The 26195-nt window shown below is 49.0% G+C and overlaps 1 pseudogene; it reads left to right on the top strand.

The window, feature by feature from the left end:
- Positions 1 to 7460: 7460 nt before the first annotated feature.
- LOC139696133 (U1 spliceosomal RNA) lies at positions 7461 to 7605 on the top strand (annotated as a pseudogene).
- Positions 7606 to 26195: the final 18590 nt, after the last annotated feature.

Genomic DNA, 26195 nt, shown 5'->3' with positions numbered 1-26195 from the left:
GCAGAGCGGCTGACTGGTGCGGGCTCCAATTCAAGCCGAGGACGTGCGCGAGCCTACACCTCGACTTCCGGAAGGGCCAGCAAAAGGTGCAATCCACCACCTTCTGCATTCAGGGTGGTGATATGAGAGCGCTGAAGGAAGGGGACCACTACATGTATCTGGGTTCCCCCGTGGGATTTAAATCATGTACATCCCCAAACACCTCCCTGGAAAGCCTTATGGCGGACCCTGCATGCCTCAAGGCCAGTGACCTCCCAAGGCAGAAACTCGACGCTCTGATGACTTTCCTCCCGACGAGGATGTCTTTCCCACAGAGTGGCACCGGTTACCCGCAAAGACCTAGACCAAGCCGATAGGGCTATCCGGGAGGCGGTCAGGTCCTGGCTCTTCCTCCCGGTACGGGCAAGTACGGAGATCTACCTAAGTACGGAGAGTACCTTCCAAGCCATGCTGGGGGCGGAGGCTACATGCCACTACCGCATGAAGCCAGCATCCTGGCTATTTTGCAGGTGTACCGGATGCTCACCTGCAAAGCCACGACCATCCAAGATTCGGCATGGTATGGCCTCCGAGACTCCGTGCACAAACGCATGGGGAGGAGCGGCCCACCTCTGGACAGGCGGGTAATGTGCCTCTATCTCTCAGGGTTGATGGAAGGCGACCTGGGAACCAACGCAGGAGAGATGGCGTCAACATGGCGGAGGGCCAGAAAGGCCTCAAGATGCCTGGCCCCCCTCTGCGCTCCAGGGTGGGAGTTGAGTGAGATGCGACGGGAGATCTCCCTTCGGGTGAGAAACTCCACACCATCAACCAAGCTGAGCATCATCCCATCATCTGCCCGGCACCGACTAACCACCGTCCTCAGAAGGGCTGTGTCGGAGTGCTACCGCCGCCGCCTGGTGGCAAAACCCGACCAGGGCAGGATGATGGAGGTGGTCACAGCAAGCACGGAGGGCAGCCACTTCATACTATCTGGGGAGCACACTCGCCTGGTGGACTGGGCCTTCGTCCACCGAGGAAGACTATGTACTCCCCTTACTTGGTGCACTGAGGGGAAGCGCAAGACCAGAATCCACCCTTTGCAGGCTCTGCAAGGAGACGGATGAGACTTTGGTCCACATCCTAACCCAGGGCCTCGCCCACAGGCAGCTCCGCATCGCCCGGCACAATGGAATCCAGGAGCTCCTACTGGAATGCCTCCCGCCCTCATGGGAAGTCGCTGTGGACAAGACGGTCTCCAGTCAGGACTCAAGGCTTCGTCCCGACCTGGTGATCCGCGAAGGGGACAAAATCCATATCGTGGATATTACGGTCCCCTTCGAAAACCGGATGGCGGCTTTCCGAGTGGCACGGGCAGTAAAAATGGAGAAATAGCGTGGACTGGCCGAGAGCATTCGCGGGTACAAGATTACTGTCCGCCTGGGTGCCATCATTGTTGGGGCCCTAGGGTCCTGGGACAGGAAAAACGATGCGATTTTATCCCGACTCGGCATCCAGAAGGGCAGGGCTCGTGGGCTGAGCAAGAAAATGTGTTCGGCAGCCATCAGGGTATCCACCGACATCTACCGGAAGCATATGAAGTGCATATAGTGGTGTTTAAGGGACATGTAGGATAAATATATATTTGGGCTGGTAGGGACATATCCATTGCCCTCGGTAGTAGTAGTTTTAGGGGTTTGTAGGGTGCGTCGACAGCTATGGTCATTTTGCACCACTGTCATTACGTAAAACTTATGTTCCTTTTAAACTAGGAATAAGTAAACAGATAAATACGAATAAATATATAAATAAATAAAATAAACAAAAAAAAAGGAAAATGCTAAAATCAAAAGCATTAAAATTATGCGCTCCGAAGCTAAAGCTGCCCCATTAAACCAGTTGCCCTTAAAAAAGTTAAGACTCGATTTATAGACCCAGAGTCATCCCCTAAAATATTTTTTAAGTCTCCCCTTATCTTCAACATGTCTCTGGCCCTTCGGTATGTTGTACATTCCGTCAGGATATGTTTTATCGTCAGGGGTTGGAAACACTCATTGCAGCGGGGCTGTTCTTTTACCTCCGCAAAGAGGTACGAATGAGTGAGGGCAGAGTGTCCTATTCTCAGGCGCGTAATCATGACCTCTTCCCTCCGAATGTTCCGGATGGAAGAGGACCATGGTGAAACGACCGGTTTTATTGCCCTGAGTTTATTATTTTGAAGAGACTGCCAAGTCTCCTTCCACTGATGCAGGACCGAGTTCCGCAAGGCGGCCTTCACGTCCTCCATTGGAACCAAGGTGGAGTCGGTCTCGGGTTGTCGAAGGGCATCCTTCGCTGCCTGGTCAGCTTTTTCGTTGCCTCTTATGCCGACGTGACCAGGAGTCCATATAAAGGAGACCCTGTTCCCCTTTCTCTGAAGGGACAACAGGGTATAATGGATCTCCTGGACTATCGGGTGCACAGGTGCAAAGGCCGATAAAGATTTTAGGGCGCTCAACGAGTCGGTGCAGATGAGGAAAGAGCCATTGCTTTCTTTTATTTCTCCTAGGGCCGTCCTTATGGCTGACAGCTCGGCTGTGAAAATGCTGCAAGAAGTGTGCAGTTTTTTCCTCACGACTCCATGGTAGTGGGACACGACCGCATAGGCACATGCAGATTCTGACTTTGACCCGTCGGTGTAGACTGGGACAAAGTCAGAAAGTGAGCTGAGGACGGCACTGAAGAGCTGCTGGTATTCGGAATCGGTCGTTTTGGCTTTGCGGCGTGCACTGGCAATGAGTTTAATATCCGGCATTGGTGTTAACCAAGGCGGATACTTAGCATAGGAGACGGGGCATATTTGAGGAAATGTAAAATTTACCTCATTAATAAAATCATTAAAACGAACGGCAAAGGGCCTAGTTGCCCTTCTCCGCCTGTTAAATAAGTCTAAAAACCGTTGGTTAAAAACTATGTTAAAACAAGGGTGGATTGTCTCTGATAAAATTTTACAGGCATAGTTGCCCATTAAAATCATCCTGCGGGTTTCCAACGGAGCCTCCCCTGCGTCTGCAAGTAAGCTTGGGACTGGGCTTGTTCTAAATGCCCCGGTGGCCAACCGTATCCCAGCATTGTGGACACATGTGAGTGGTCTCAAGTAAGACTCTCGTCCTGAGGAATACACTATGGAACCATAGTCCAGTTTGGATCGCACCAAGCCTCTGTACAATAAAAGCATGGTGGAGCGGTCTGCTCCCCAAGTGGAGTGAGTTAAAAACTTTAAAACGTTGAGGGTTTGGCGACACCTCTCGCGTAACACGCGGATATGCTCCCGCCAGTTCAGCTTTTGGTCCAGGATCATGCCGAGAAAGCGGACGGACTCCACAAATGGAAGAATCCTACCCAACAGGGTTAGGGTCGGGGTAACGTGGTAACCGCGAAGACGGTGAAAGTGCACGCATTTCGTTTTCTCCATGGAGAAACGAAATCCGTTCTTTCGCGACCACTCTCCCAGTTTGTTTAGAGTCACCTGGGCTTGCCTGGAAGCGTTTGGCAGTCGTGTCGACCGGCAAAATATGGCTAAGTCGTCCACATAGAGCGATGCCATCACCGGGGCATTGATGCATTCCACCACGTCGTTGATGGCGATGGCAAATAACGTCACGCTCAGTACTGAACCCTGGGGTACCCCGTTCTCCTGTGTAAAAGATCGGGATAAGTGCTTCCCAGTCCTTACTTTAAAAAGGCGGTTAGTTAAAAAATTTCTGATAAATAGGGCCATATTGCCTCTAAATCCCCACTTGTGGAGCGTGTTGAGGATTCTCCATCGCCACACACTATCATAGGCCTTCTCCAGGTCGAAAAAGACTGCTATGACGTGTTGACGGTGGAGAAAGGCTTCCTGGATGAAGTTCTCAGTGCGCACCAGATGGTCTGTCGTGGACCTGCCACGCCGAAAGCCGCACTGAGCGTCGGAGAGCAGGTGTCGACTCTCCAAGCACCACATGAGACGTCGGTTTACCATCCGTTCCATCACCTTGCACAGGCAGCTGGTGAGAGATATGGGACGGTAGTTGTTCGGGTCATTTTTGTCCTTGCCCTGTTTTGGGATTGGTATCACGATGGACTCTCGCCAGGCATTTGGAAAACTGCCCTCGTTCCAAAGTTGGTTGAGGGTATTTAGGACCTCCCCAATCGCAGTTTCCGGAATGTTCCGGAGAAATGCGTTGTGGATTTCGTCCGCCCCTGGCGAGGTGTAATGGGAGTCTTCGATGGCGGATTTAAGCTCCCAGGACGTGAAAGGCTCATTGTAATATTCACTTGTAGGACCTGCACCAAAATTGAGAGGGACTCTCTCGCATCGCCTCTTCAGGTTCGCAAAGTCCGCGGCATAGCCCTCGTCACTGCTATTGGCCGCGAACTGACTGGCAAATATGTTGCTTATTTCGGCAGGTGAATTAACCACCCGGCCAGCAACAAGCAATGGCGAGATGACAAATGAGCCCTTGGACCCGGAGATTTTCTTCACTTTGTCCCATACCTGACCAAGCGGCGTGCGATGGTTGATGGTAGAGACGTATTCTATCCAGGAAGCCCTCTTGGCCTCCTTCACGGCCCTTCGAGCTCGCGCTCTCAGGCGGCGGTACGATGCCAGATTAGTTGCCGTGGGATATTTTCTAAAAATATTTAATGCTTTTTTCCTCGCCCGAATCGCCCGGTCGCATTCCCCGTTCCACCAAGGGACAGGAGCTCGATTAATGTTCCCGGACGTACGAGGGATACTTTTGGTAGCTGCCGCCAACAGCGTTGAACTTAGTTTATCGACGTTGTGCAACGCGTCGAAACTTGCGTCGTGTTTATATGTAAACGTACGCTTGAAAAGTGGCCAGTCCGCACGGTTAATACGCCACTTTTCCGGAGGTTTTGAAATGGTGGGCGAAGAGTCTTCCTTAACGAGTAGAAGAGGAAAATGGTCACTCCCACAGAGATCGTTGTGGGTGGACATTTTCAGCTTTGGGGCTAGACTTCTCGAGCATAGACAAAGATCTATTGCTGAGAATTCCCCATTGAAGCTGTTAAACCGGGTTTTTTCGCCGCTATTTAATAAAAACAGGTTAAAATCCTCAATAAAGTTGGATAAAATTCGACCTCTCCTATTGCTTTGGGTTTCTGGCCCTCCCCAGAGAGGATCATGGGCATTAAAATCTCCCATCAAAATGAACGGCTGAGGAAGCTGGTGGACAAGGGCTTCAAGGTTCAGGCGGGTCACCGGTGCACCCTCTGGCAGATACACGTTGCATAACGTCATCCTCTCAGGGGTGTGCACCGTGACAGCGACGGCCTGGAATGGAGAGTTCAGTTGGACTCGCGAGGTGTAAAGGGCCTCACGGGCCGCAACTGCTACTCCCCCTTGGGCTCGTTGGCCACTTAGGTCATCCGTTCTAAAAACAGTGAATCCCTTCAGAATACCCTTATCTTCAGCCTTAAAATGGGTCTCTTGGAGACAAATACAAGAGGGTTTAAAATCTTGGATTAAAATGGCCAGCTCCTCCTTGTGCCGATAAAAGCCATTGCAGTTCCACTGCAGAATGGAACACATTTAAAGTGTTAAATTAAAATAAATAAATAAATATATAAATAAATAAGATGACTAAAAAGGGAGATGACCAACTCTATTGAGGTTATCGCTTGAAGCGATGTTTCCTCTTCCACTCGTTTGCGAAGACCTCAGTATCAGAGATACTCTGGTCCTCTTCAATTACCTCCGGCCTCTTTGGCTTCACTGGAGGCGGCGGGGAAGGTGTATTCTCACGCCCTTTTGGCGTGTTCCCCTTGGTGGTTTTCTGTGGGCTCTTCTTTGAAGGGCCCACAGGAGTAGGTGGCTCCTTGTCCACCTTACTCTTCCCATCCTTCACCCTTTTGGGTTTAGGCACTTGCGTGTTTTCAACTGGGGATTCTTTCGGTATCTCCGTCTGCGTGGCGATGGTACACTTTACACATTGCGTGGTTGCAACGGAAGCAAAGGACCGGGAGAAAGTTGGAGCGATTAGCGCCCTGTATTTTCTCCTCGCTTCCGCATATGGGATTTTTTCAAGGGTTTTTATCTCCATGACTTTCCTCTCTTCTTTCATCTTCGGGCAATCACGAGAGTACACTGGGTGTGTACCCTCGCAATTGACACAAAGAGGTTCCGAAGAGCACTCTTTATCCTCGTGCGCGTCTTTGCCACAGCGCGGGCAGGTGGCCTTACCCTCGCAACGAGACGCGACATGGCCGAACCGTTGGCATTTGAAACAACGCACGGGATTTGGGATGAATGGCCTCACTGGTACCGATTCATAGCCCACAAACACCTTGTCGGGTAGTCTATCACGCGCAAACGTCAAGATCACGGAGGTGCTGTTTACGTTTTCTCCGTTGCGCCTTGTGGTGAGTCGACGACAATCAGTCACTCCCTGAGAGAACATTTCTCTCTTGATTTCTTCGATGTCCACGTATAGGAGGTCGTAGTGACTGATGACTCCCCGACAGGTGTTAAGAGTGCGGTGCACCTCCACCTTAATCGGAATGTCATGGAGCATTCCCATAGCAAGCAGTTTATCGCTTTGTGTATCGTTCAGGGTCTCTATAAGAAGTGTACCATCCCGGAGCTTCTTCACGCTCTTTGGGTCCCCAGGCACAATCTGTGACAAAACTCTGCGAATTAAGAAAGGAGAAACCTTTTTCAAGGTTTCACCTTCCTTTATGCACGACATAATTAAATAGCGCTTACATGCGCCTATGCACTTTTCTCCCCCGCCGGTGTCCGGACGGGATCTTTTTAGTGGTGGAAAGCATTTTTCCTCCATAATAATTAATTATTCGTCCCTCGGCCTCCCCACCCGCCACGGAGCCACACATTTGGGACGCCACTCCGCCAAACCGGAGCGGTCGCCAGGGCTAACTCGAGGGATATAGCGCTTCAGGAGTGGTTGTCTGTTTCGGGGTGGATCTTCGGTGCAAGGGCCCACCAAAACCCTTACATCTCCGACCTCCCTACGCAGACCCCCACAACCTTGGCACTCGCCACCGGAGCGAAAACGCGACGGAAGCCGATTGACCGGGAGTGGCTAGCTCCCGGCCTCCCGTTTACACGAAATCCGGGGCCGAAGAGGGGTATCACTCCCCGGTCCATACAGGGCATCCGACACCCTGCTGGGAACCAGAAAGCTCACCCTCCAGGATCCCCTTTTCTCCCTTACGGGTCTCCAGGCACGGCAAACACCTGGGCGGATCGCAGGCCAGATGGTATGGCCGCTCACAGACAGTGGATCCACAGCACTGTCCGGACGCATCCCTTGCTGGCTTGGGGTTTGTTTTCGGGGTTTTCTCCCCGCCCTTTTAGTCGCCTCTTACGACAAGCAGGGATACTGCGGGAGTATTCTCTACCCCCCTACCCGCAGGGGGCCATTGCCCTCGGGACGTGGATAACTCCACCCGGAGAATTAATTTTAATGTATATGTTACTAAATATGTAAAAAAAACGGTTCTCCCAGGACGAGGCTCACCCATTGCACTCCGGGTAGGCTGACCCCTCCGATTGCCCCAAATGTGGGTAACTCGGGCGCGTAATTTTTGGTAGTAGGGACTGCGTTTGCGCCTTCCCTTAAGAACTCTTCCACTGGTAATCGAAACAGATTTCTTTGGCTGCAAGTGCGCCGTCGATGAACGTTACGCGGTTAAATTCCTCTGAATGACTTCTTGGTAGAATACGCCCTAAGTCGTCATATAAGCCGTGAATAAGTGGTCATTTGCGTGCAAGTAGTCCTCGACTCCTTAAGGTGCCTTTCGGTGGCTTATTAAAATTAGTTTTTATTAATTCTTTTGGCCAATATTTCTCCCGAGGATCCCAAAGACTTGCGGCATATTCCAAATGAGGCGAAATTGGAGCAAAATCGATTCTTTGATTTAATTTCTTATCTGTCGGTTCTTCATTTTTAAGATATTTTTGAATATTTTCCATCCTTTGATTTCATTTTGCTGTGTTTTTCATTTTTAAGAAATCCAGTATTTTTCTTAATGGATTGTGTGTTTATGGTTTTATTTTAGATTATTCTGAGTATTTGTTCTTCGGTAGTTTTTGGTGTCTGTTTTCAATTTGTAACATATTTTTGAGTGTCCGTTTGTAACTTTTAAGATATTTTTGAGTGTGTGTTTTCCATTTTTGAATATTTGTTTTATGGAGTTTTAGTTGGGTTTCTCTGATTGCAATTAGTTTTTTATTTATCATTTCGATTTTGATATTTGATAAACCGACTACTTGGCCCATTCTATTTTCATTTCAGTTTTTGTATTCTTTTTGCGTTGGTTCGTCCAATTTCATTTTTTGATTTCATGTCTTTTCATGTCATATGTCATTTAATTCATTTTCATGATTTTTATGTCGCATTGCAATTTTTAAAATTTTCCTCTGTGATCCGGCTTTGCTTTGATTATCTTTAGAAAAATGAGTCGTCCTAAAAAGTACCATTAACTCCATTCACAAAACCGCGTATTCCCGGCAAATGCACAAAAAATTCGAAACCACCGGCGTTGAAATTAGCCAGTACCGCAAAACCCAGCTTCCACCGCCGCCATCGATCAGACTCACGCGTAGAAAATTCTCGTTATAAGATAAAAAAATCAATCGGGAAAAAAAATCAATCTGGAAAAAAATCAATCGAAATAATTAAAGAAAAAACCAATCGAAAAAGTGACGTGTATTGCGAAAAATGAAGGCATTACGACTATACCCCTTTTGGCGACCACTGAATACTGCGCACTGAATATATTTTTGGGAACATTGGAAAATAGGAGAGAAGCAATTTTATTCCATGCGAGCGGAGAACGTACTCAGAAGTAATGGAAGAATCCTAATTGAAGCACCTCAACGAAGTATTATTAAAAGGTGAATAAATTATTAAAAGGAGAGAAACGGGAAGAAAAGAATCCCATCTGAAGGGAGTCGTCACTTTAAAGTGTAAGTGTAATAATAAATACAATTTTGTGACACGAGTGAAAATAATGCAATTATTTTTTCTGCTTTCAATGCAACGTCAACAAAACAACAACGTCTTGTCTCCTCAGTATTCCATCATTGGAGACGACGACAACTGTTGAAGAGAGGCGCCGGATCACGTTTCAAACTTTGGCGTGTGACGCTCCTCCTTCCAGCTAATTGCCTCCCCCCCCGAAGAGATGGCGCGTGCGCTCCCGGCGAGGAGCGTAATCAAAGATGAGCCTGCGCGAATCGACTCGCGAAAATAGGTGAGTTCCACTTTTTTACCTTAGTTTGCACACCAATCTTTTCACAGAATTTATGCTAAGATAATTCTTGTAAAATGTGGAATAAATACATCGGAGGAAACGAACGATCGCGAGCACTCGGAAAAAATTGGAAAAATGTTGTCCAAAAAAATTTTCAGAAATTTTTTGCGAATTTCACGGAAATTGATGCCCATTTTCGCGATATTTTTCGAAAAAATGGAAAATATAAACAATAGAGAAATCCGGTTTTCCATCTTGTGCAATTGAAAGCGCCACTTTTTTTACAGCCTTTTCGATTCCTATTCTCCGATTTGAAGAAACCATAATTTATTTATTTATAAGGAAAGCGTATTTTTACTAATGACGATTAATGCAAAGTAAGTAAAAAGCACACGATTTTAAATCTCTACTACACAGGAAGTGAAGTGAAGAGGAAGCCCGTTTTTCCAAAAATTTGCGTTCACTGGATATTGCCAAAAAGGGCCCTTTATTACCGCCCTGGATGCCCCCCTCAATTTTCGGAATGTTTGAAAATTGCGCCCGACCTTTCCCGGGAAGCGGGGAGAGAGCTTGCAATACGTCTCGTGTGTCGCTCACAGAGATGGCACGACCTAGCGAAGGACTCCGCGTTGCTATTTACTGTCTCGCCTCCGGACTCCGGGGACGCAATTGCTCCGGCCCTCCTGCCCCCCGCGCCCCCCCAAAACTTTTCTTGCTGCAGGAAAACAAGGAAGCCTTCGGAAACACCCCCGCAGGACCCCACGCGAATTCTCCCCGACCAACGGCACCCCGGCGCCCCCAGCCCTAGTTCTCCGGGGAAGTCCCTACACATGAAAATCATGCAGAAAAGGGCTCCCTTATCGCTTCTCGGCCTTATGGCTAAGATCAAAGTGTAGTTTAATCTGTTCAGCTTAAGAAGTGAAGGGGATTAAGCGGAACAAAGGGCTGGCTCCACTTGCCCAAAAGGGGGGGTAGTAGTTTTAGGGGTTTGTAGGGTGCGTCGACAGCTATGGTCATTTTGCACCACTGTCATTACGTAAAACTTATGTTCCTTTTAAACTAGGAATAAGTAAACAGATAAATACGAATAAATATATAAATAAATAAAATAAACAAAAAAAAAGGAAAATGCTAAAATCAAAAGCATTAAAATTATGCGCTCCGAAGCTAAAGCTGCCCCATTAAACCGGTTGCCCTTAAAAAAGTTAAGACTCGATTTATAGACCCAGAGTCATCCCCTAAAATATTTTTTAAGTCTCCCCTTATCTTCAACATGTCTCTGGCCCTTTGGTATGTTGTACATTCCGTCAGGATATGTTTTATCGTCAGGGGTTGGAAACACTCATTGCAGCGGGGCTGTTATTTACCTCCGCAAAGAGGTACGAATGAGTGAGGGCAGAGTGTCCTATTCTCAGGCGCGTAATCATGACCTCTTCCCTCCGAATGTTCCGGATGGAAGAGGACCATGGTGAAACGACCGGTTTTATTGCCCTGAGTTTATTATTTTGAAGAGACTGCCAAGTCTCCTTCCACTGATGCAGGACCGAGTTCCGCAAGGCGGCCTTCACGTCCTCCATTGGAACCAAGGTGGAGTCGGTCTCGGGTTGTCGAAGGGCATCCTTCGCTGCCTGGTCAGCTTTTTCGTTGCCTCTTATGCCGACGTGACCAGGAGTCCATATAAAGGAGACCCTGTTCCCCTTTCTCTGAAGGGACAACAGGGTATAATGGATCTCCTGGACTATCGGGTGCACAGGTGCAAAGGCCGATAAAGATTTTAGGGCGCTCAACGAGTCGGTGCAGATGAGGAAAGAGCCATTGCTTTCTTTTATTTCTCCTAGGGCCGTCCTTATGGCTGACAGCTCGGCTGTGAAAATGCTGCAAGAAGTGTGCAGTTTTTTCCTCACGACTCCATGGTAGTGGGACACGACCGCATAGGCACATGCAGATTCTGACTTTGACCCGTCGGTGTAGACTGGGACAAAGTCAGAAAGTGAGCTGAGGACGGCACTGAAGAGCTGCTGGTATTCGGAATCGGTCGTTTTGGCTTTGCGGCGTGCACTGGCAATGAGTTTAATATCCGGCATTGGTGTTAACCAAGGCGGATACTTAGCATAGGAGACGGGGCATATTTGAGGAAATGTAAAATTTACCTCATTAATAAAATCATTAAAACGAACGGCAAAGGGCCTAGTTGCCCTTCTCCGCCTGTTAAATAAGTCTAAAAACCGTTGGTTAAAAACTATGTTAAAACAAGGGTGGATTGTCTCTGATAAAATTTTACAGGCATAGTTGCCCATTAAAATCATCCTGCGGGTTTCCAACGGAGCCTCCCCTGCGTCTGCAAGTAAGCTTGGGACTGGGCTTGTTCTAAATGCCCCGGTGGCCAACCGTATCCCAGCATTGTGGACACATGTGAGTGGTCTCAAGTAAGACTCTCGTCCTGAGGAATACACTATGGAACCATAGTCCAGTTTGGATCGCACCAAGCCTCTGTACAATAAAAGCATGGTGGAGCGGTCTGCTCCCCAAGTGGAGTGAGTTAAAAACTTTAAAACGTTGAGGGTTTGGCGACACCTCTCGCGTAACACGCGGATATGCTCCCGCCAGTTCAGCTTTTGGTCCAGGATCATGCCGAGAAAGCGGACGGACTCCACAAATGGAAGAATCCTACCCAACAGGGTTAGGGTCGGGGTAACGTGGTAACCGCGAAGACGGTGAAAGTGCACGCATTTCGTTTTCTCCATGGAGAAACGAAATCCGTTCTTTCGCGACCACTCTCCCAGTTTGTTTAGAGTCACCTGGGCTTGCCTGGAAGCGTTTGGCAGTCGTGTCGACCGGCAAAATATGGCTAAGTCGTCCACATAGAGCGATGCCATCACCGGGGCATTGATGCATTCCACCACGTCGTTGATGGCGATGGCAAATAACGTCACGCTCAGTACTGAACCCTGGGGTACCCCGTTCTCCTGTGTAAAAGATCGGGATAAGTGCTTCCCAGTCCTTACTTTAAAAAGGCGGTTAGTTAAAAAATTTCTGATAAATAGGGCCATATTGCCTCTAAATCCCCACTTGTGGAGCGTGTTGAGGATTCTCCATCGCCACACACTATCATAGGCCTTCTCCAGGTCGAAAAAGACTGCTATGACGTGTTGACGGTGGAGAAAGGCTTCCTGGATGAAGTAGTAGTAGTAGTTTTGGGTTTTAGGGTGCGTCGACAGCTAAGGTCATTTTGCACCACTCATTACATATAAAACTAAAATTCCTTTTTACTTAGGAATAATAAATAAATAAATACGGTTAAATATAAATAAATAAATAATTGTTAAAATCAAAAGCATTAAAATTATGAGCTCCAAAGCTAAAGCTGCCCCATTAAACCGGTTGACCTTAAAAAACTTAGGACTCGGTTAATAGACCCAGAGTCATCCCCTAAAATATTTTTTAAGTCTCCCCTTATCTTCAACATGTCTCTGGCCCTTTGGTATCTTGTACATTCCGTCAGGATATGTTTTATCGTAAGGGGTTGGAAACACTCATTGCAGCGGGGCTGTTCTTTTACCTCCGCAAAGAGGTACGAATGAGTGAGGGCAGAGTGTCCTATTCTCAGGCGCGTAATCATGACCTCTTCCCTCCGAATGTTCCGGATGGAAGAGGACCATGGTGAAACGACCGGTTTTATTGCCCTGAGTTTATTATTTTGCAGAGACTGCCAAGTCTCCTTCCACTGATGCAGGACCGAGTTCCGCAAGGCGGCCTTCACGTCCTCCATTGGGACCAAGGTGGAGTCGGTCTCGGGTTGTCGAAGGGCATCCTTCGCTGCCTGGTCAGCTTTTTCGTTGCCTCTTATGCCGACGTGACCAGGAGTCCATATAAAGGAGACCCTGTTCCCCTTTCTCTGAAGGGACAACAGGGTATAATGGATCTCCTGGACTATCGGGTGCACAGGTGCAAAGACCGATAAAGATTTTAGGGCGCTCAACGAGTCGGTGCAGATGAGGAAAGAGCCATTGCTTTCTTTTATTTCTCCTAGGGCCGTCCTTATGGCTGACAGCTCGGCTGTAAAAATGCTGCAAGAAGTGTGCAGTTTTTTCCTCACGACTCCATGGTAGTGGGACACGACTGCATAGGCACACGCAGATTCTGACTTTGACCCGTCGGTGTAGACTGGGACAAAGTCAGAAAGTGAGCTGAGGACGGCACTGAAGAGCTGCTGGTATTCGGAATCGGTCGTTTTGGCTTTGCGGCGTGCACTGGCAATGAGTTTAATATCCGGCATTGGTGTTAACCAAGGCGGATACTTAGCATAGGAGACGGGGCATATTTGAGGAAATGTAAAATTTACCTCATTAATAAAATCATTAAAACGAACGGCAAAGGGTCTAGTTGCCCTTCTCCGCCTGTTAAATAAGTCTAAAAACCGTTGGTTAAAAACTATGTTAAAACAAGGGTGGATTGTCTCTGATAAAATTTTACAGGCATAGTTGCCCATTAAAATCATCCTGCGGGTTTCCAACGGAGGCTCCCCTGCGTCTGCAAGTAGGCTTGGGACTGGGCTTGTTCTAAATGCCCCGGTGGCCAACCGTATCCCAGCATTGTGGACACATGTGAGTGGTCTCAAGTAAGACTCTCGTCCTGAGGAATAAACTATGGAACCATAGTCCAATTTGGATCGCACCAAGCCTCTGTACAATAAAAGCATGGTGGTGCGGTCTGCTCCCCAAGTGGAGTGAGTTAAAAACTTTAAAACGTTGAGGGTTTGGCGACACCTCTCGCGTAACACGCGGATATGCTCCCGCCAGTTCAGCTTTTGGTCCAGGATCATGCCGAGAAAGCGGACGGACTCCACAAATGGAAGAATCCTACCCAACAGGGTTAGGGTCGGGGTAACGTGGTAACCGCGAAGACGGTGAAAGTGCACGCATTTCGTTTTCTCCATGGAGAAACGAAATCCGTTCTTTCGCGACCACTCTCCCAGTTTGTTTAGAGTCACCTGGGCTTGCCTGGAAGCGTTTGGCAGTCGTGTCGACCGGCAAAATATGGCTAGGTCGTCCACATAGAGCGATGCCATCACCGGGGCATTGATGCATTCCACCACGTCGTTGATGGCGATGGCAAATAACGTCACGCTCAGTACTGAACCCTGGGGTACCCCGTTCTCCTGTGTAAAAGATCGGGATAAGTGCTTCCCAGTCCTTACTTTAAAAAGGCGGTTAGTTAAAAAATTTCTGATAAATAGGGCCATGTTGCCTCTAAATCCCCACTTGTGGAGCGTGTTGAGGATTCTCCATCGCCACACACTATCATAGGCCTTCTCCAGGTCGAAGAAGACTGCTATGACGTGTTGACGGTGGAGAAAGGCTTCCTGGATGAAGTTCTCAGTGCGCACCAGATGGTCTGTCGTGGACCTGCCACGCCGAAAGCCGCACTGAGCGTCGGAGAGCAGGTGTCGACTCTCCAAGCACCACATGAGACGTCGGTTTACCATCCGTTCCATCACCTTGCACAGGCAGCTGGTGAGAGATATGGGACGGTAGTTGTTCGGGTCATTTTGGTCCTTGCCCTGTTTTGGGATTGGTATCACGATGGACTCTCGCCAGGCATTTGGAAAACTGCCCTCGTTCCAAAGTTGGTTGAGGGTATTTAGGACCTCCCCAATCGCAGTTTCCGGAATGTTCCGGAGAAATGCGTTGTGGATTTCGTCCGCCCCTGGCGAGGTGTAATGGGAGTCTTCGATGGCGGATTTAAGCTCCCAGGACGTGAAAGGCTCATTGTAATATTCCCGTGTAGGACCTGCACCAAATTTGAGAGGGACTCTCTCGCATCGCCTCTTCCTGTACACAAAGTCCGCGGTATAGCCCACGTCACTGCTATTGGCCGCGAACTGACTGGCAAATATGTTGCTTATTTCGGCAGGTGAATTAACCACCCGGCCAGCAACAAGCAATGGCGAGATGACAAATGAGCCCTTTGACCCGGAGATTTTCTTCACTTTGTCCCATACCTGACCAAGTGGCGTGCGATGGTTGATGGTAGAGACGTATTCTATCCAGGAAGCCCTCTTGGCCTCCTTCACGGCCCTTCGAGCTCGCGCTCTCAGGCGGCGGTACGATGCCAGATTAGTTGCCGTGGGATATTTTCTAAAAATATGCAGTGCTTTTTTCCTCGCCCGAATCGCCCGGTCGCATTCCCCGTTCCACCAAGGGACAGGAGCTCGATTAATGTTCCCGGACGTACGAGGGATACTTTTCGTAGCTGCCGCCAACAGCGTTGAACTTAGTTTATCGACGTTGTGCAACGCGTCGAAACTTGCGTCGTGTTTATATGTAAACGTACGCTTGAAAAGTGGCCAGTCCGCACGGTTAATACGCCACTTTTCCGGAGGTTTTGAAATGGTGGGCGAAGAGTCTTCTTTAACGAGTAGAAGAGGAAAATGGTCACTCCCACAGAGATCGTTGTGGGTGGACATTTTCAGCTTTGGGGCTAGACTTCTCGAGCATAGACAAAGATCTATTGCTGAGAATTCCCCATTAAAGCTGTTAAAGCGGGTTTTTTCGCCGCTATTTAATAAAAACAGGTTAAAATCCTCAATAAAGTTGGATAAAATTCGACCTCTCCTATTGCTTTGGGTTTCTGGCCCTCCCCAGAGAGGATCATGGGCATTAAAATCTCCCATCAAAATGAACGGCTGAGGAAGCTGGTGGACAAGGGCTTCAAGGTTCAGGCGGGTCACCGGTGCACCCTCTGGCAGATACACGTTGCATAACGTCATCCTCTCAGGGGTGTGCACCGTGACAGCGACGGCCTGGAATGGAGAGTTCAGTTGGACTCGCGAGGTGTAAAGGGCCTCACGGGCCGCAACTGCTACTCCCCCTTGGGCTCGTTGGCCACTTAGGTCATCCGTTCTAAAAACAGTGAATCCCTTCAGAATACCCTCATCTTCAGCCTTAAAATGGGTCTCTTGGAGACAAATACAAGAGGGTTTAAAATCTTGGATTAAAATGGCCAGCTCCTCCTTGTGCCGATAAAACCCATTGCAGTTCCACTGCAGAATGGAACACATTTAAAGTGTTAAATTAAAATAAATAAATAAATAAATATATAAATAAATAAGATGACTAAAAAGGGAGATGACCAACTCTATTGAGGTTATCGCTTGAAGCGATGTTTCCTCTTCCACTCGTTTGCGAAGACCTCAGTATCAGAGATACTCTGGTCCTCTTCAATTACCTCCGGCCTCTTTGGCTTCACTGGAGGCGGCGGGGAAGGTGTATTCTCACGCCCTTTTGGCGTGTTCCCCTTGGTGGTTTTCTGTGGGCTCTTCTTTGAAGGGCCCACAGGAGTAGGTGGCTCCTTGTCCACCTTACTCTTCCCATCCTTCACCCTTTTGGGTTTAGGCACTCTCGTGTTTTCAACTGGGGATTCTTTCGGTATCTCCGTCTGCGTGGCGATGGTACACTTTACACATTGCGTGGTTGCAACGGAAGCAAAGGACCGGGAGAAAGTTGGAGCGATTAGCGCCCTGTATTTTCTCCTCGCTTCCGCATATGGGATTTTTTCAAGGGTTTTTATCTCCATGACTTTCCTCTCTTCTTTCATCTTCGGGCAATCACGAGAGTACACTGGGTGTGTACCCTCGCAATTGACACAAAGAGGTTCCGAAGAGCACTCTTTATCCTCGTGCGCGTCTTTGCCACAGCGCGGGCAGGTGGCCTTACCCTCGCAGCGCGACGCGACATGGCCGAACCGTTGGCATTTGAAACAACGCACGGGATTTGGGATGAATGGCCTCACTGGTACCGATTCATAGCCCACAAACACCTTGTCGGGTAGTCTATCACGCGCAAACGTCAAGATCACGGAGGTGCTGTTTACGTTTTCTCCGTTGCGCCTCGTGGTGAGTCGACGACAATCAGTCACTCCCTGAGAGAACATTTCTCTCTTGATTTCTTCGATGTCAACGTATAGGAGGTCGTAGTGACTGATGACTCCCCGACAGGTGTTAAGAGTGCGGTGCACCTCCACCTTAATCGGAATGTCATGGAGCATTCCCATAGCAAGCAGTTTATCGCTTTGTGTATCGTTCAGGGTCTCTATAAGAAGTGTACCATCCCGGAGCTTCTTCACGCTCTTTGGGTCCCCAGGCACAATCTGTGACAAAACTCTGCGAATTAAGAAAGGAGAAACCTTTTTCAAGGTTTCACCTTCCTTTATGCACGACATAATTAAATAGCGCTTACATGCGCCTATGCACTTTTCTCCCCCGCCGGTGTCCGGACGGGATCTTTTTAGTGGTGGAAAGGGTTTTTCCTCCATAATAATTAATTATTCGTCCCTCGGCCTCCCCACCCGCCACGGAGCCACACATTTGGGACGCCACTCCGCCAAACCGGAGCGGTCGCCAGGGCTAACTCGAGGGATATAGCGCTTCAGGAGTGGTTGTCTGTTTCGGGGTGGATCTTCGGTGCAAGGGCCCACCAAAACCCTTACATCTCCGACCTCCCTACGCAGACCCCCACAACCTTGGCACTCGCCACCGGAGCGAAAACGCGACGGAAGCCGATTGACCGGGAGTGGCTAGCTCCCGGCCTCCCGTTTACGCGAAATCCGGGGCCGAAGAGGGATATCGCTCTCCGGTCCATGCAGGGCATCCGAAACCCTGCTGGGAACCAGAAAGATCACCCTCCAGGATCCCCTTTTCTCCCTTACGGGTCTCCAGGCACGGCAAACACCTGGGCGGATCGCAGGCCAGATGGTATGGCCGCTCACAGACAGTGGATCCACAGCACTGTCCGGACGCATCCCTTGCTGGCTTGGGGTTTGTTTTCGGGGTTTTCTCCCCGCCCTTTTAGTCGCCTCTTACGACAAGCAGGGATACTGCGGGAGTATTCTCTATCCCCCTACCCGCGGGGGGGAGATTCCTGGATGAAGTTCTCAGTGCGCACCAGATGGTCTGTCGTGGACCTGCCACGCCGAAAGCCGCACTGAGCGTCGGAGAGCAGGTGTCGACTCTCCAAGCACCACATGAGACGTCGGTTTACCATCCGTTCCATCACCTTGCACAGGCAGCTGGTGAGAGATATGGGACGGTAGTTGTTCGGGTCATTTTTGTCCTTGCCCTGTTTTGGGATTGGTATCACGATGGACTCTCGCCAGGCATTTGGAAAACTGCCCTCGTTCCAAAGTTGGTTGAGGGTATTTAGGACCTCCCCAATCGCAGTTTCCGGAATGTTCCGGAGAAATGCGTTGTGGATTTCGTCCGCCCCTGGCGAGGTGTAATGGGAGTCTTCGATGGCGGATTTAAGCTCCCAGGACATGAAAGGCTCATTGTAATATTCACTTGTAGGACCTGCACCAAAATTGAGAGGGACTCTCTCGCATCGCCTCTTCAGGTTCGCAAAGTCTGCGGCATAGCCCTCGTCACTGCTATTGGCCGCGAACTGACTGGCAAATATGTTGCTTATTTCGGCAGGTGAATTAACCACCCGGCCAGCAACAAGCAATGGCGAGATGACAAATGAGCCCTTGGACCCGGAGATTTTCTTGACTTTGTCCCATACCTGACCAAGCGGCGTGCGATGGTTGATGGTAGAGACGTATTCTATCCAGGAAGCCCTCTTGGCCTCCTTCACGGCCCTTCGAGCTCGCGCTCTCAGGCGGCGGTACGATGCCAGATTAGTTGCCGTGGGATATTTTCTAAAAATATTTAATGCTTTTTTCCTCGCCCGAATCGCCCGGTCGCATTCCCCGTTCCACCAAGGGACAGGAGCTCGATTAATGTTCCCGGACGTACGAGGGATACTTTTGGTAGCTGCCGCCAACAGCGTTGAACTTAGTTTATCGACGTTGTGCAACGCGTCGAAACTTGCGTCGTGTTTATATGTAAACGTACGCTTAAAAAGTGGCCAGTCCGCACGGTTAATACACCACTTTTCCGGAGGTTTTGAAATGGTGGGCGAAGAGTCTTCCTTAACGAGTAGAAGAGGAAAATGGTCACTCCCACAGAGATCGTTGTGGGTGGACATTTTCAGCTTTGGGGCTAGACTTCTCGAGCATAGACAAAGATCTATTGCTGAGAATTCCCCATTGAAGCTGTTAAACCGGGTTTTTTCGCCGCTATTTAATAAAAACAGGTTAAAATCCTCAATAAAGTTGGATAAAATTCGACCTCTCCTATTGCTTTGGGTTTCTGGCCCTCCCCAGAGAGGATCATGGGCATTAAAATCTCCCATCAAAATGAACGGCTGAGGAAGCTGGTGGACAAGGGCTTCAAGGTTCAGGCGGGTCACCGGTGCACCCTCTGGCAGATACACGTTGCATAACGTCATCCTCTCAGGGGTGTGCACCGTGACAGCGACGGCCTGGAATGGAGAGTTCAGTTGGACTCGCGAGGTGTAAAGGGCCTCACGGGCCGCAACTGCTACTCCCCCTTGGGCTCGTTGGCCACTTAGGTCATCCGTTCTAAAAACAGTGAATCCCTTCAGAATACCCTTATCTTCAGCCTTAAAATGGGTCTCTTGGAGACAAATACAAGAGGGTTTAAAATCTTGGATTAAAATGGCCAGCTCCTCCTTGTGCCGATAAAAGCCATTGCAGTTCCACTGCAGAATGGAACACATTTAAAGTGTTAAATTAAAATAAATAAATAAATATATAAATAAATAAGATGACTAAAAAGGGAGATGACCAACTCTATTGAGGTTATCGCTTGAAGCGATGTTTCCTCTTCCACTCGTTTGCGAAGACCTCAGTATCAGAGATACTCTGGTCCTCTTCAATTACCTCCGGCCTCTTTGGCTTCACTGGAGGCGGCGGGGAAGGTGTATTCTCACGCCCTTTTGGCGTGTTCCCCTTGGTGGTTTTCTGTGGGCTCTTCTTTGAAGGGCCCACAGGAGTAGGTGGCTCCTTGTCCACCTTACTCTTCCCATCCTTCACCCTTTTGGGTTTAGGCACTTGCGTGTTTTCAACTGGGGATTCTTTCGGTATCTCCGTCTGCGTGGCGATGGTACACTTTACACATTGCGTGGTTGCAACGGAAGCAAAGGACCGGGAGAAAGTTGGAGCGATTAGCGCCCTGTATTTCCTCCTCGCTTCCGCATATGGGATTTTTTCAAGGGTTTTTATCTCCATGACTTTCCTCTCTTCTTTCATCTTCGGGCAATCACGAGAGTACACTGGGTGTGTACCCTCGCAATTGACACAAAGAGGTTCCGAAGAGCACTCTTTATCCTCGTGCGCGTCTTTGCCACAGCGCGGGCAGGTGGCCTTACCCTCGCAACGCGACGCGACATGGCCGAACCGTTGGCATTTGAAACAACGCACGGGATTTGGGATGAATGGCCTCACTGGTACCGATTCATAGCCCACAAACACCTTGTCGGGTAGTCTATCACGCGCAAACGTCAAGATCACGGAGGTGCTGTTTACGTTTTCTCCGTTGCGCCTCGTGGTGAGTCGACGACAATCAGTCACTCCCTGAGAGAACATTTCTCTCTTGATTTCTTCGATGTCCACGTATAGGAGGTCGTAGTGACTGATGACTCCCCGACAGGTGTTAAGAGTGCGGTGCACCTCCACCTTAATCGGAATGTCATGGAGCATTCCCATAGCAAGCAGTTTATCGCTTTGTGTATCGTTCAGGGTCTCTATAAGAAGTGTACCATCCCGGAGCTTCTTCACGCTCTTTGGGTCCCCAGGCACAATCTGTGACAAAACTCTGCGAATTAAGAAAGGAGAAACCTTTTTCAAGGTTTCACCTTCCTTTATGCACGACATAATTAAATAGCGCTTACATGCGCCTATGCACTTTTCTCCCCCGCCGGTGTCCGGACGGGATCTTTTTAGTGGTGGAAAGCATTTTTCCTCCATAATAATTAATTATTCGTCCCTCGGCCTCCCCACCCGCCACGGAGCCACACATTTGGGACGCCACTCCGCCAAACCGGAGCGGTCGCCAGGGCTAACTCGAGGGATATAGCGCTTCAGGAGTGGTTGTCTGTTTCGGGGTGGATCTTCGGTGCAAGGGCCCACCAAAACCCTTACATCTCCGACCTCCCTACGCAGACCCCCACAACCTTGGCACTCGCCACCGGAGCGAAAACGCGACGCTGACATATTGACCATCGTGCAGTGATATCGACTCCTCCATTCCCGTGACACCAACGTGAGAGTGCTCGCCTGGGGTCGCCTGAAGGAGGTAGTGCGGAGGAAGCTGAGGAGACCGCCAACCACCGGTGATCTCGCAGAGTACCTTAGTGGTAGTCTGCGGGATGACTTTGGAAGGGAAAGCGGCAACTTCAGTTCCCTCTTCACGCAGGTTCGCTCCGCGTCACGCCGTATCGCCGCGCGCATAGGCTTGAGCTGGAGATGGTCGGACGAGCTAAGGGAGATGCAGATTTCGTTCCGGGACATGAATGACGGGGCTGAAGACCGCCCCCCCTTCATCAGGGTTCCTCCGAAGGCCGTAAGGCAACTGACGGGTGCCCTGAAGATCGCGGTGCGGCGTTACTACCTTAATAAGGTGAGCGCCAAGCCCGATCAAGGTAAAGTCATTCGTGTCTCGGCGAAGTCTGAAGCCTCTAAACACTTCCTGGCAAAAGGAAGGCACACCAGGTTTTGTGATTGGAGATTCATCTTTAGGGAGTAGTAGCAGTTTTGAGTTTAAGGGTGCGTCGACAGCTAAGGTCATTTCGCACCTCTCATTAAAATTAAAATTCCTTTTTAATTAGGAATAATAAATACGATTAAATACATAAATAAATAAATAATTGATAAAATCAAGAGGATTTAAAATTATGAGATCCAAAACTATAGCTGCCTCATTGAACCAGTTGCCCTTAAAAAATTTAAGACTCGATTTATGAACCCAGAGTGCTCCCCTAAAATTAACTTAAGTCTACCCTTATATTAAACATGTCTCTGGACCTCTGGTATGTTCTACATTCTGTCAGGATATGTTTTATCGTCAGGGGTTGGAGGCACTCTGCAGCGGGGCTGTTCTTTTACCTCCGCAGAGGTACGAATGAGTGAGGGCAGAGTGCCCTATTCTCAGGGGCGTAATCATCACCTCTTCCCTTTGAATATTCCGGATGGAAGAGGACCATGGTGAAACGACCGGTTTTATTGTCCTGAGTTTATTATTTTGCAGAGACTGCCAAGCCTCCTTCCACTGATGCAGGACCGAGTTCAGCAAGGCAGCCTTTACGTCCTCCATTGGAACCAAGGTGGAGTCGGTCTCGGGTTTTCGAAGGGCAGCCTTCGCTGCCTGGTCAGCTTTTTCGTTACCTCTTATGCCGACGTTGAGACCCTGTTCCCCTTTCTCTGAAGGGACAACAGGATATAATAGATCTCCTGGACTATCGGGTGCACAGGTGCAAAGACGGATATAGATTTTAGGGCGCTCAACGAGTCTGTGCAGATGAGGAAAGAGCCATTGCTTTCTTTTATTTCTCCTAGGGCCGTCCTTATGGCTGACAGCTCAGCTGTGAAAATGCTGCAAGAAGTGAGCAGTTTTTTCCTCACGACTCCATGGTAGTAAGACACGACCGCATAGGCACTTGACAACTCTGACTTTGACCCGTCGGTGTAGACGGAGACAAAGTCAGAAAGTGAACAAGGACGGAACAGAAGAACTGCTGGTAATCGGAATCGGTCGTCATGGCTTTGCGGCGTGCATTGGCAATGAGTTTAACATCCGGCATTGGCGTTAACCAAGGCGGATACTTAGCATAGGAGACGGGGCATACTTAAGTAAATGTAAAATTTACCTCGCTACTAAAATCATTAAAACGAACGGCAAAGGGCCTAGTTGCTCTTCTCCGCCTGTTAAATAAGTCTAAATACCGTTGGTGAAAAAATATGTTAAAACAAGGGTGGTTTGCTCTGATAAAATTTTACAGGCATAGTTGCCCATTACAATCATCCTGCGGGTTTCCAACGGAGGCTCCCCTGCGTCTGCAAGTAAGCTTGGGACTCGGCTTGTTCTAAATGCCCCAGTGGCCAACCGTATCCCAGCATTGTGGACACGTGTAACTGGTTTCAAGTAAGACTCTCGCCCTGAGGAATACGCCATGGAACCATAGTCCAGTTTGGATAGCACCAAGCAGTAGTAGTAGTAGTAGTTTTAGGGGTTTGTAGGGTGCGTCGACAGCTATGGTCATTTTGCACCACTGTCATAACGTAAAACTTATGTTCCTTTTAAACTAGGAATAAGTAAACAAATAAATACGAATAAATAAATAAAATAAACAAAAAAAAAGGAAAATGCTAAAATCAAAAGCATTAAAATTATGAGCTCCAAAGCTAAAGCTGCCCCAATAAACCTGTTGACCTTAAAAAACTTAAGACTCGGTTAATAGACCCAGAGTCATCCCCTAAAATATTTTTTAAGTCTCCCCTTATCTTCAACATGTCTCTGGCCCTTTGGTATGTTGTGCATTCCGTCAGGATATGTTTTATCGTCAGGGGTTGGAAACACTCATTGCAGCGGGGCTGTTCTTTTACCTCCGCAAAGAGGTACGAATGAGTGAGGGCAGTGTCCTATTCTCAGGCGCGTAATCATGACCTCTTCCCTCCGAATTTTCCGGATGGAAGAGGACCATGGTGAAACGACCGGTTTTATTGCCCTGAGTTTATTATTTTGCAGAGACTGTCAAGTCTCCTTCCAATGATGCAGGACCGAGTTCCGCAAGGCAGCCTTTACGTCCTCCATTGGAACCAAGGTGGAGTCGGTCTCGGGTTCTCAAAGGGCATCCTTCGCTGCCTGGCCAGCTTTTTCGTTACCTCTTATGCCGACGTGACCAGGAGTCCATATAAAGGAGACCCTGTTCCCCTTTCTCTGAAGGGACAACAGGGTATAATGGATCTCCTGGACTATCGGGTGCACAGGTGCAAAGACCGATATAGATTTTAGGGCGCTTAACGAGTCTGTGCAGATGAGGAAAGAGCCATTGCTTTCATTTATTTCTCCTAGGGCCGTCCTTATGGCGTACAGCTCGGCTGTGAAAATGCTGCAAGAAGTGTGCAGTTTTTTCCTCACGACTCCATGGTAGTGGGACACGACCGCATAGGCACATGCAGATTCTGACTTTGACCCGTCGGTGTAGACTGGGACAAAGTCAGAAAGTGAGCCGAGGACGGCACTGAAGAGCTGCTGGTATTCGGAATCGGTCGTCTTGGCTTTGCGGCGTGCACTGGCAATGAGTTTAATATCCGGCATTGGCGTTAACCAAGGCGGGTACTTAGCATAGGAGACGGGGCATACTTGAGGAAATGTAAAATTTACCGCGTTAATAAAATCATTAAAACGAACGGCAAAGGGCCTAGTTGCCCTTCTCCGCCTGTTAAATAAGTCTAAAAACCGTTGGTTAAAAACTATGTTAAAACAAGGGTGGATTGTCTCTGATAAAATTTTACAGGCATAGTTGCCCATTAAAATCATCCTGCGGGTTTCCAACGGAGGCTCCCCTGCGTCTGCAAGTAAGCTTGGGACTGGGCTTGTTCTAAATGCCCCGGTGGCCAACCGTATCCCAGCATTGTGGACACATGTAAGTGGTCTCAAGTGAGACTCTCGTCCTGAGGAATACACTATGGAACCATAGTCCAGTTTGGATCGCACCAAGCCTCTGTACAATAAAAGCATGCTGGTGCGGTCTGCTCCCCAAGTGGAGTGAGTTAAAAACTTTAAAACGTTGAGGGTTTGGCGACACCTCTCACGTAACACGCGGATATGCTCCCGCCAGTTCAGCTTTTGGTCCAGGATCATTCCGAGAAAGCGGACGGACTCCACAAATGGAAGAATCCTACCCAACAGGGTTAGGGTCGGGGTAACGTGGTAACCGCGAAGACGGTGAAAGTGCACGCATTTCGTTTTCTCCATGGAGAAACGAAATCCGTTCTTTCGCAACCACTCTCCCAGTTTGTTTAGAGTCACCTGGGCTTGCCTGGAAGCGTTTGGCAGTCGTGTCGACCGGCAAAATATGGCTAGGTCGTCCACATAGAGCGATGCCATCACCGGGGCATTGATGCATTCCACCACGTTGTTGATGGCAATGGCAAATAACGTCACGCTCAGTACTGAACCCTGGGGTACCCCGTTCTCCTGTGTAAAAGATCGGGAAAAGTGCTTCCCAGTCCTTACTTTAAAAAGGCGGTTTGTTAAAAAATTTCTGATAAATAGGGCCATGTTGCCTCTAAATCCCCACTTGTGGAGCGTGTTGAGGATTCTCCATCGCCACACACTATCATAGGCCTTCTCCAGGTCGAAGAAGACAGCTATGACGTGTTGACATTGGAGAAAGGCTTCCTGGATGAAGTTCTCAGTGCGAACCAGATGGTCTGTCGCGGACCTGCCACGCCGAAAGCCGCACTGAGCGTCGGAGAGCAGGTGTCGACTCTCCAAGCACCACATGAGACGTCGGTTTACCATCCGTTCCATCACCTTGCACAGGCAGCTGGTGAGAGATATGGGACGGTAGTTGTTCGGGTCATTTTTGTCCTTGCCCTGTTTTGGGATTGGTATCACGATGGACTCTCGCCAGGCATTTGGAAAACTGCCCTCGTTCCAGAGTTGGTTGAGGGTATTTAGGACCTCCCCAATCGCGGTTTCCGGAATGTTCCGGAGAAATGCGTTGTGGATTTCGTCCGCCCCTGGCGAGGTGTAATGGGAGTCTTCGATGGCGGATTTAAGCTCCCAGGACGTGAAAGGCTCATTGTAATATTCGCTTGTAGGACCTGCACCAAAATTGAGAGGGACTCTCTCGCATCGCCTCTTCCGGTTCGCAAAGTCCGCGGCATAGCCCTCGTCACTGCTATTGGCCGCGAACTGACTGGCAAATATGTTGCTTATTTCGGCAGGTGAATTAACCACCCGGCCAGCAACAAGCAATGGCGAGATGACAAATGAGCCCTTGGACCCGGAGATTTTCTTCACTTTGTCCCATACCTGACCAAGTGGC

Source organism: Hetaerina americana, unplaced genomic scaffold, assembly GCF_022747635.1.
Source record: "Hetaerina americana unplaced genomic scaffold, ioHetAmer1.1.p SCAF_69, whole genome shotgun sequence".
In the NCBI taxonomy this organism is placed as follows: domain Eukaryota; kingdom Metazoa; phylum Arthropoda; class Insecta; order Odonata; family Calopterygidae; genus Hetaerina; species Hetaerina americana.
Note: the sequence above shows the minus strand (reverse complement) of the source record. Positions and strands in the feature narration are given on the sequence as shown.